This window comes from Lineus longissimus, chromosome 17 (genome assembly GCF_910592395.1).
Source record: "Lineus longissimus chromosome 17, tnLinLong1.2, whole genome shotgun sequence".
Taxonomy (NCBI): Eukaryota; Metazoa; Nemertea; class Pilidiophora; order Heteronemertea; family Lineidae; genus Lineus; species Lineus longissimus.
Window position 1 is genome coordinate 3,311,153 of NC_088324.1, and position 11,158 is coordinate 3,322,310.

The window sequence follows — 11,158 nt, forward strand, 5'->3', positions numbered from 1 at the left end:
ATTTCTTGCTGGTAGTGTATGATTCTGTGGAAATAATTGTGTGTAACCAGTTCCTTAGGAGGGTAGCCATGTTCTGAGCTTACAGTGTAGTGGGACAGTGTCAGAAGTCACCACAAATATGAATTATCCAGGGTTGATATTCAACCAGAAAAAGTCTGATATTTCAGAACCAGTGAAAAATATCAACATAAAAACACACCAGGCAGTCTTATTTTTGCTGTACTACAACACCATTGCTTTTTCCGTGTATTTTTAAGAAATAAACAAGTTTTTTTTACCATTTGTAAATCGACGATTACATAATGAAGACAATAATGCACCTCATTGTAATCATCATGATCATACAGGCAACAACATTTGCGACAGCCCTGTGGAAACCGCATTGAAAACGATTGAATAGTTAAGAAGATATCAAAAGTTGTTGGTGTTATTATATTAATATGAGCTAGACTGTACGCTTTCCGGGGGTGCCGAGTGGAGCACCAATTTTCATCGGGATAACGTATTGTATTTGGAAGAAGTCACCTAGCAACATCTTCATGAAACATCTGAATCTCCTCCGATTCCAACAGTTCAAAAAATCGGCAGTGGACCTTATTCGTTTGTCGGCAAGCAAAGAAACTGGACGAGGTCTTTCTCAAAACATCCTAATAGTACCTTACGAATCCGCAAGGGGCGCGTTACCGATAATGTTGCGAAATGAATGTAAAAGTTGATCGTATTGATCGTATAAAATATCGTCTTATTTTTCAAGATGAGAGTATGAAGATGATGCGAAATCGTAAACCAATGAAAGACCAGTATTCCTTGAATCTTACATTAAGTGATGTGGGGTCCTCGAAACTCCTTAAATTTATCAATGAAAGCTTATTCCCGCCTTAGGTTTTTACCGGGCCAATCAAAACTCCCAATTTTATAAGAGTTTCGGAGCGACCCTCTCTTTAATTAGGTTCCTCTGGTAGCTGGTGAGATTCTCAGGCTGTACTCAAAACGATTTGGATAAAGGATACCATGATCATATTCCCCAATCGATGAAAAGTAATGTAAGTTGTAACTTTCATCATACCTATTCGACATTTGCAAAAAACTGTTCGTTTAATGTTAATTTTCTTTAAAATGTATCAGGGGGCTGTCCTTTATTCATAAATACCAGAGTTCTGATTTGCAGACGGTACCTCTTTATAAGGAGAGTACTTGACGAGCAATTTAAAATGGCTGCATGGTAGACCCGTGTATTTGGCCGTTATGTCACTGACTACTATTTCTACATGACAAATCTATTTTTGAGGCCAACCAAATAAGTTTCAAATTGAGAACACGTCTCATGGTATGCATGAAAACCTGACACGAAAGAACAAAAATACATTCTGTGTCGCTCAAATGAATCAGTTGGTGTTAAGATACGGGCTAGGGTCAGCTTCCTTTAACCATAATTGTCTCCACCTTTTTTGCACTGACCTTTTAGTAACTTTTGCACCTGAACTTTTCATATTTTCAAATTCAATGTAAATTTTCTATTTTTAGTATTGGTAGGTCTTTACGATTTGATACCTCACCTGTTGCATTGAAATAGTATTTTTTTATCGCTGAGCACACTACAGGAATGGTATACAGAGTAATTGTCCGTATTTATTGGAAGTCAAATGCTTGTTTTTATGTCAAAAGGTCATTTTGTTGAAGATCAAGCTGTCATTGGCTCCATCGCAAACACCTGTTGTTTCAGCCGGGCCGTCTGTGTCACTTTGGTGCAGAGGTTAAAGTCGGACGTTCTCATCGCTCGTCAACTGTCACACTGTGATTAAGCAGATATCAAGTTCATTTTGACAGAATGTACTAAAGTTAAGATTTAAAAGACGGTGGTCCGAAACTCGTTCTGGTTTGTCCAACAGTTTTATCGGATCTCTAATGTACGAGATTGATTTAGAATTCATTTTCTGATAGAAACTTATGATTTACATAGGAGGCATCAATTTATTACGTACGCACCGAGGGGGAAGGGGGGGGGTGATACCAAAGCGAACAGCATGCGTACAGGGGGAGTAGGAGGGGTCACAGCTAAATTATACGTACGCACCGAAAGTACAATTTTTCACGCTTGAAATTACTGATCATTGTATTCGACTGACTACCGTTCTCGGTACAGGCGGTCAAACAAGAAATATATATACAAGTCAAAGAATAATCAATTTGATTTTATTTGACTGCCACAATTCAGTAATTTGTGGGGTGATAATTGGCGCTTTGTACGCAAACACGGCGACAATTTCTTCTTGGTACCAGATGAAGTCCACGTACTAGTAGATACAATTTTGTATTCATAGATTTCATTTCTTGATCGAATAAATATTTTTTTGTTTTTAATGTTTAACAGTGTATATTTCTGAATTCACTTTCATTTGATACATCACAACAAGCTGTTCAATATCGGCAATAGACGCCGGCGGCTGACATGTACACTCAGGCACGTCCGACATTATACATCGTATAGGTAACTGAAATGATCGAAGGATAGCTACCGGTATGGATGCGGAGAGATGCTGGTACGGCATGGGAGCGCAAGGTGCCCGGGCCAATCTTGTCCTCCAACAGGTCGATGACTTCAAGAAGGACTGGTCGAGTCATCCGGTAGCGCTGGTATAAATCAATGTCGTCAAAGACGTTAAGAGGCTGCAATCTGTCACTGAACACACACTGCCTTCGTAAAGCCCGTCCGGCTTCTACATCTACGCTACATCAACGCTACTGCCATGACCGCTGTATACAAGTGTCTCCAACTATCTAAGAAAACGCTACGAAGCCGAAAACACCTTGCGTAGCGCTAGTGGCGACTTACGGAATCGATTGAAGTTGCGCGTGCATCGTGAATATGATGCAACTCGCTTAGAATGACCTAGTAATACGTAAATGCTTACGAAGCCCTAAGAAGGCTTCATGAATACGGTCCCTGATTCGGTGACAGAAAATGCCCTTACAGCTTCGTTACAGCAATGCCCATTGGCTAATCGTCCAGCCTCACGAATTCCCGCTATTTGTGGCAGGTCATAAGGAGATCAAATTAGGATGACGCGATGGGCTGCCCAGGGAGTCTTGTTCGGATCATGCCTGGTATTGCATTGATAAGTTCATGTTATTTTCAACTTACTGTCTTTTCTGAAGTAGCTCGGTAATTTGAGCTCTTCCCATTTAAATATTTGTGTGTAGTAAACATCTATTTTTGGGGCAATTAGCACAACCCTGTGCATTATATGAAGGTTTTAGTTCATGTTTCTACCGTGTTGAGGACAGTGCAGAAGGTTAGTGGATGTGCTATTGTCTTCACTAGTCCCGAATTGGATGTTTCCTTTCAGCTTGACATATCTAAAGAGGATACTTCTCAATTCAAATGTCTTTATTTAATCGATCCTTCCACTTCCTCGTTCGTTCTTTTAATACACCATAACATCGGGCTCAAGTAAGTCTTTGACGGAACATAACATCGGGCACAAGTGAGTCCTGGACGGAACATAACATCGGGTTCAAGTGAGCCCTGGACGGAACATAACATCGGGTTCAAGTGAGTCCTGGACGGAACATAACATCGGGTTCAAGTGAGTCTTGAACGGAACATAACTTCGGGCTCAAGTGAGTCTTTGACGGAACATAACACAATTTACAGAGTTACTGTTTCGCTGATAATGCGAATCTTGGACTTTCTTTTATTCTATTTTCCAATTTTAAATTTCGCGAACTTCGCACTTCGAGTTTGGCGGCACTTTTTACGTCACGAGCTATTTTTACCTTTTAGGCTTCTTTTACGCCCTTTCTGTCATTCACAATTTTTACTGCACTTGGTCTGGAAGTAAATATAGTAAGGGCAGGTTCTTTGTCCCGGATAACCACACATTTCGGTTTCGGTAGTTTCGGATTTGTAAGTATTTATTTCTTTGCATTTCATTTAGTTCCACGTTGTATTACTGTCTTGTAGGTTCCTTCTTTACATATATTCTTAAAATACCAAAAAATATTCTTTTTCACTTTTGTATGTCACTGTTTGTAATTCATGTCTAATTTACACTCCGGTGCTAAATGTAGTCCATATGTTTCAGGTTTCAAATAAAACTATATATTGAACATCCGAGTATCCGAGTCTTCAGTTACAAAGACGGAATTTACCGACGATTTACATCTCAATAACAGACCATTTAAGGTATATAGTTTCTCTACCTATTCATACATAGAACGAATACAACTAAACTGCTTCCCTGTAACAAAAGTGCCGAAAATTTGAGATTTAACGGGAGTGAAATTCGCCCGGAGTTTTACATTTTGAAGGCCACGTACCTGTAAAAAAGTATTAAGCCGCTTTCCAGTTAAATGAGCAATATCCATCAGCTCATAACATTTTTCCAGACGAAATCTGGGAGGAACGCTTTCAAAGACAAATAGACCTATCCTAGCCTGTCAAACCCTGACATTTTCGTTGTACGTTATGCATGATAAATTCAAGGTTTGGGGGGTCTGAACATAGGGAGCGCTTTTTTCAATAATTTTCACTGTTGACCTACTTTTTGGAGTGTATAGTTCCAACATGAACCTTTGTGCATGCGTAGTAATCTTAAAATGTAAAAAAGTCAATCGGCCAATTTCGCCAGGCACCCGAGGGTAGAGTCAGAGTGTCACGCTGTATTACGTCAGATTTGAAATAACCATGTCGTGCTGGATTTCCTACCCCATGATTGTCAGGTGAGTGTCTCTTAATTCTTTTAATTTACATAGTAGTTTGAAAATAATACATTTAAACCAACAAATATACACATACGTTTTGCTATAAGTTGCGGATCTCAAACTCTCTATTTTCACTGAAAACGCGGTGTCGGAAATGGCTGGTGACAAAACCAAGAATGAAATGATTTCGTCAAAATGAAACGAAATCATAGAAATGAAATGATATCGTCGAAATTAGGACGATTTTTTGTGTGCATTTTGGTATGATACCGATATTGAAGTGAAATACGTGCTTCTATTTTGCTCTTGACGCGGGGAGAGTGTGCGAAGTGGATGACTCTGTAAGAGCTCCGAGAGAGACTTCGTAAACGACCTGGCAAAGTAGTTCCTGGTTGGCCTCACAACAGTGAGAACACAACGGAAAAATTTGAAACGCAGTCGATGCACATGGCATGGTGCTAGTTCATGTAGTACAAAGTAACACATTCGTCCCATTTTGAATCCAAACTCCAGGAACTAATGGCTTGAAAAAAATTTCTACAGAAATACTCACGTTTCTTTATATTCCATGAGAAAAATCCATTGAATATTATTACTCAGATATAGAATAAAACCCATTTAACCTGACGGGAGTGGGCAATCCACCATCTTGGAAGTCGTCTGCAAAAAGTGTCATGGGGGACACCCAAAAAATTTGCGGTCGGGTCCCAAATATTTCACGATCTTGTGAATTGTATTTGCAGAATACATGTATGTCTGAATTTGGGCTAAATCATAGCTCAAAACACCTGTAGTTGATACAATCTGCCAACAAGTTAGTGATCTTTTTTCCAATAACCACATGCAATCAATAATGTGTAGTATATTTGTATTTCAGCTGTGTGTGCTTGCATAGTGTGGATTAGCACCAGCAACTTGTCGTATTGCAAGTGAGTATTATTAACTAATTGGCAACAGGAAGGAATATATGAAACAGAACCCACGTGTACGGAAGTACTCTTATTAGAAGTCACAGGAGTAAACTAGCATCCGATTCCGCATTTTTGTGAAACTTTCATGAGATCCCGCCGTGTGCAACTATTATACATACTGTCTTTTCACCTCCTTATACTCAGGCCGAACCCCTTCATAATGGTTATGTAGAGGCCTTTGTATAGCGATAAACAATGGTAGCTGCCCGTCAATACGAATGGGCCTAGTTTATTGTAGGTTTCAGTCATTCAATAACGTATCATTGCTTCATCATTATTGCAGTGTCGTGCGTAAACTGACGTAGGTCTATATTGCATTTTCCATGAAAATGTAAGGTAAAATGGGATAATTGTAACACCTTTTTCACCTATAATTTTGGTTACGCAAGAGATTTACAGGCAGAATCACTAAAACCGGCCGGGATCTTGTAGTGGCACCTCTTCGAATTTCACAGTCTGCAATTTAGGGCACTTAATCTAAAACAATGCCTCTGAGAGACAGTACAAGACGCGTAGTCGGAGGCTACAAATACCCCGTGGCCTTACGGTATTTGTAGCCCTTGACTAAAATTTAAAACTGCAGGTTTTTTTATGTATGGTAACAATTCCTTCACAGGTTTATTGTCTTTTTTGGTAATAAAACTTTCAATATTATTCCAATCCAGGTTGACGACGAGATTTTGCTGGTATCAAACGATATTCATTGAACACATTAAGTGATGTTCGATGCAATCACTTACCAACAATTCAAACAATATTGTCGCAAAACTGGTGTAAAAACACGAAGTTCTATTTATCACATCTGTTGTACATTAGACCTTGTTTCTGACAACAGCCTGTGATATTCTGAATTGACTGACGGTCCTGTCGTGCGCCATTAAAAACTGTAGTTTCAGTTTATGGGTCTTGTATCAACTCCAACTGGCACCACTTAATGGTAATGCAATGTACCATGAGAAATGCTGCTATCTAGTCAACGGTTTGTCTTTAACTAGAGACAAAAGTAACTTTGAAAATATTAACATTATTTCGAAATAATTTTAGATAAACTAGTATGAAACCACAAATGTATCATTGTTGGTACACAAAGGGTTAACATTGTATCTAAATCGAATTGATTTATGATCAAATGATATAAATGGGGTATAGGATTAAGAAAACCTAGCATCTGCATGTTTTTTGACAGGATATATTGAGCTATTTATAGGGGATGCAAATAGCCCGAACCAACGGGCTACAAATACCCCGAGGGTACCTTGGTCAGAAAAGTGTCTCTGAAAAATTTACTTTTAATAATGACATCAAATGCCGCATACAACATTCACTCAATACTGATCACCTGAACCAGGTTTCAAATATAACAATGCTCTGCAAGTGTTGAAAATTCAGACCTGTAAAAAGTTCGATCCCAACTTTTTTGTGCATGTGTCTGCTTTGTTTACTTCTTATAACCAAAGCTCTTATATTACATGTTTCATAATCCAAAACTGTTTATGCTGTGATACTCAAGAGTCACCTCTTTCATATCCATGCTTGGGTTGGCTGAATAATTCCATGGTTACCGGAATATGAATCAAAAACATTGCCAGGGGCTACAAATACCCCATTTTACATTAACTAATGAAAATTTTGAAGATTTCACGGGAATTTGCGGGAAATAGGGGAAACGACCGTAAGATGAAGCAGAGGCCCATTGGCACGTGGCCCGAGGTGGAGGACGATCTCGCCAACTGGTTTCAGGATTTGCGAGACAGACGTCTACCCGTTGCCATTGAAGATGTACAGGAAAAGGCCATGAAGCTGTTTCGTTCCTGGTGGGATAGGCTACCTGAATACCGCAGACAAGACGTAAAACAAAACCGCAGCTCCACGATGTTCACACATCCAGTGGCTGCGTTTCGGGATACCCTTCCGCCTTGTATCTAACAAGGACCAAACGTTCGCACTGTTTGACTTTCGGCCACTCTACACCCTCAATGAAAAAGGCGCAAATGCTGTAGACGTCAGAACGTCAAGGTCCAATGCCAAGTCAATACCGGTGTAATGTTTTTGAGTGTTTCTATTTTTGAGTGTTTCCCCTCATTGTTTGGGAACGCTAAAAGATAGATTGACAAGTTTTTCTGTGTTTCCCCCTATTGAAAAGTCATGGTCTCTCTAGCTGCCTATTGTTTGGAAACACCGACACATGGGAAACAACCACAGATGTTACACCGGTCAATTAATATTTGCCATGCCTTACAGTTATGACCTGCTTATTTCTCGTTGGTTGATGCATGAAATAAGATGTAAAAAGGCTGTCGTAATCAACACGGACCAGCCCAGGCCTAGACCTCAGCTTCTGCTATTTGACCAGATATGACTGATAGCTGGCCTTGCTCTATAATAGGTTTTTGTTGGGGTCATGAATACTCACCATTAAGGTGGGCGAAGTGCTTTTCTCTGTCTCGGTGTAATCCACCTTTCCAGAAATGGGGCGCTGAGTGTCCGAAATAGTGATGTCATAAGGGGAAACTAGGCCTTATGGTGGAGGGACAAAGGAGATAGTCATGGTTGACCAACACACTTGATAGCCTTTAATGACTGACAAGGGGAAAAAAGTTAGTTCCAATGCAAGCCACCAATTTCGGGAAGCATGTATAGTTCCGGGCTAGAATATATTTAGAATTTGGCCTTGGGTTACTAGTTTTTGAGAACTTGTAAGGTATTTGTCAATGAACACCTGGGGTTGGGGGTAATGGGACCGAACATCCCACGAAAACGAGGCATTTTCAATTAAAGCAAGGCATGTTCTGTGATCTGCTAATGGAAACAAAACAATATGAAGTTGTATCCCCTTCGAACAGCAAAGAGCTCCAGGAATGGGACAGCCATATCCTGGAATGAGACCAAGCATCCAAGCAATGGCGGACGAAAATCATTTTGATAAGGTTTGGTTGTATTTGTCTTTCATACCCGTCTTAAAGAACGTTATTCGCAAAACTAGCTCCATCAAGCAAAGCATTTCTTACTGAGCTATACGATAATGCCAATTATGTAACGTATATCCCAAAAATTGGGAATTTCAATGGTATTGTCTGCCTCAGAAATTTTTATAGAGGGTATTCAAGTGTAACGAAGAGTGAACATAATTTATGTCTATTGGTCAAAATGATCACTTAGACGCACTCTTTCCAAACTGTCCAATTTAGGCCACTATGGTATGGTAGGCTATGGTATATTTTTTACAAAAATGCACTAGATTATTTTGAAGTCGAAAAGTAATTACCCTCCTTAATCGAAAATAAAGATAAATGTAAGTTGCCTTACTGTTTTATTTAGGTAAGAAAACCACGTAGAACGACTTACACGAGACACGCGTTGAACTGCGTGGAAACGTCATGCGGAACCACATGGACGTTCCAGGTGCCAAACGCCCTACCAAATCCAAAAATATCCACTAACGCGGGCTATTAAGTCCGCGCGCTTTGTGCGCGTTCACGTACACGTAAAACGTACTGCCAAAGGTCTCGATCTATTGGTTTGACGAGGTCTTCGCACCGTACGTCCAGGCAGCACAGGCTGAACACTTTGCCCTGTTGGTGGATCGCTACCGGGTACACCGCACTGAGAACTTTGGATTACGCGTCACTGAAGATGGCGGAATCCTTGAATTCATCCCTGCTGGGTGCACTTCTTTGGTACAACCCTTAGATCTTACAGTCATGAGATCTTTTTTAAAAGTCACGCACAAAATGCATGGAAGGCTTGGAAGAAAGAAAATACGGATGAAGCTGGGCAATGTGATCAGATCGGCCTTAGGGATGTTGTGCAGATAATCAGCAATGCCTTGGAATCTGTCAGTCCCGAAGTCATAGTGAATGGTTTTGAGGTTGCCTTCCGCCCACTGAACATCGACGCCGCAGGTCCTCAGCCAGTTCTCGACGATGATGAAGACGATGACGAGCATGGTCTGCAGTTTGTAAACCCGCCAGATGATGAGAACCAGCAGTAAACGCCTGGCCCATCGGGGGAAGCCATCGTTGGCCACCTTCTTGAAAACTAAGAAAAAAAAATAAAATAAAATAAAATAAACTGAAAAGATTTTAAAAAAAAATGAAAAAGGACGAAAATGAAAGAGCTGAAAGTTTTTGGAGCGGCGTGTTGGAGTGAGTTGTCAAGATGTAGCGCTATCTGAATAGCACCCTTACAACCTGCTTACACTCGCAAGTCCATCACCATTCCCTGACCAGCTTCTCAGTTTGCGTTAGGTTTCTAACAATGGAGTCTTACCGCTTACATCATCTCCTCAGTAAGACAATTACTTAACCGCCACTTGCTAATTGAGCAACTAATTGACACTGAAGCATTATCGGCCGCTCCGTTAGCCCACCGTTAGAAGTTTAGGGCACGCGCAGCTGACGCCTGTGGTGGAGCATATTTCTACCGAATCGCGCGACATCAGAAAGGGTTAAAGGTGAACTGCATGCACAAAACCAGAGCGTCCCATGCGGTAATAGTAAGAAATTTAAACGATCGAAAGGTCCTTCTGAATACGGCCTGAAACATGATAGACCTCTAATGCTTCGATGCGCTTGATTTCACAAAGCAGCAAGCCACAGGACGATGCGGACGGTCTCGGATAATTATGGAAGAGAAAAAAATCAAAAGCTTCTCCAGGGATTCGAAACCGGGAACTCGGGCTCAGAATACGAACGCTGTAAATGAGCCAGGGGGACTTTCTTGTGAACTGCTGCCAGCAAATATATCTTATATGAATGGCGATTGTACTTTATTTTTGAGAGATGAACCAGAAATTTTCTCAAGTACATGTAATAGAAGAAGATACCAAGACAAAGGTGAAGATTGCTGAGAGAAAACGTAGACTCCGTATACATAATCACGCACAGCAAAGAAAAAATTACTTTCTTTCTGCAGTTGCCCACTGGAAGCCGCTCAAAGATGTTGAACAAAGATTACACACAAATGTTTGCACATTCTATAAAGGCGTATAAAACGACAGGTATTTTGAAGCAGCCCAGTGGCCTTGAGGATTAGAGTGTTGGCAAATAAAACCAGATGTCTCGAGTTCGAGTCCCGATGAGAGGACCTTTTTATTTTTTTCCTTCCAGAATTCTCTGCGAAGGTCCGCATCGTCCCACGGCTTGCTGGTTTGTGAAATCAAGCGCATCGAAGCATTGGAGGTCCATCATGTTTCAGGCCGTCGGTTATGTTGCGACTCCCAGTTGCTACTTGTGGTGCCCCGTACCACGTGCGTAACTTTTGGTGACCTTGCGTTTTGCTCGGCTGCCTCCAAATTGCGGAATAGTCTTCCAAGTACTGTAAGAACGGCAGGAAACATCGGTCAATTCAAGACACTACTTTAGTGCCACCTTTTTAGGGAGTGTTTTTCATTGTGAATCGCTTGAGAGTATGCTTGTATAAATCGAGCGCTACATAAATTTTCTAATACTGTATGATTATAATTATATTATCATTATGAAGTA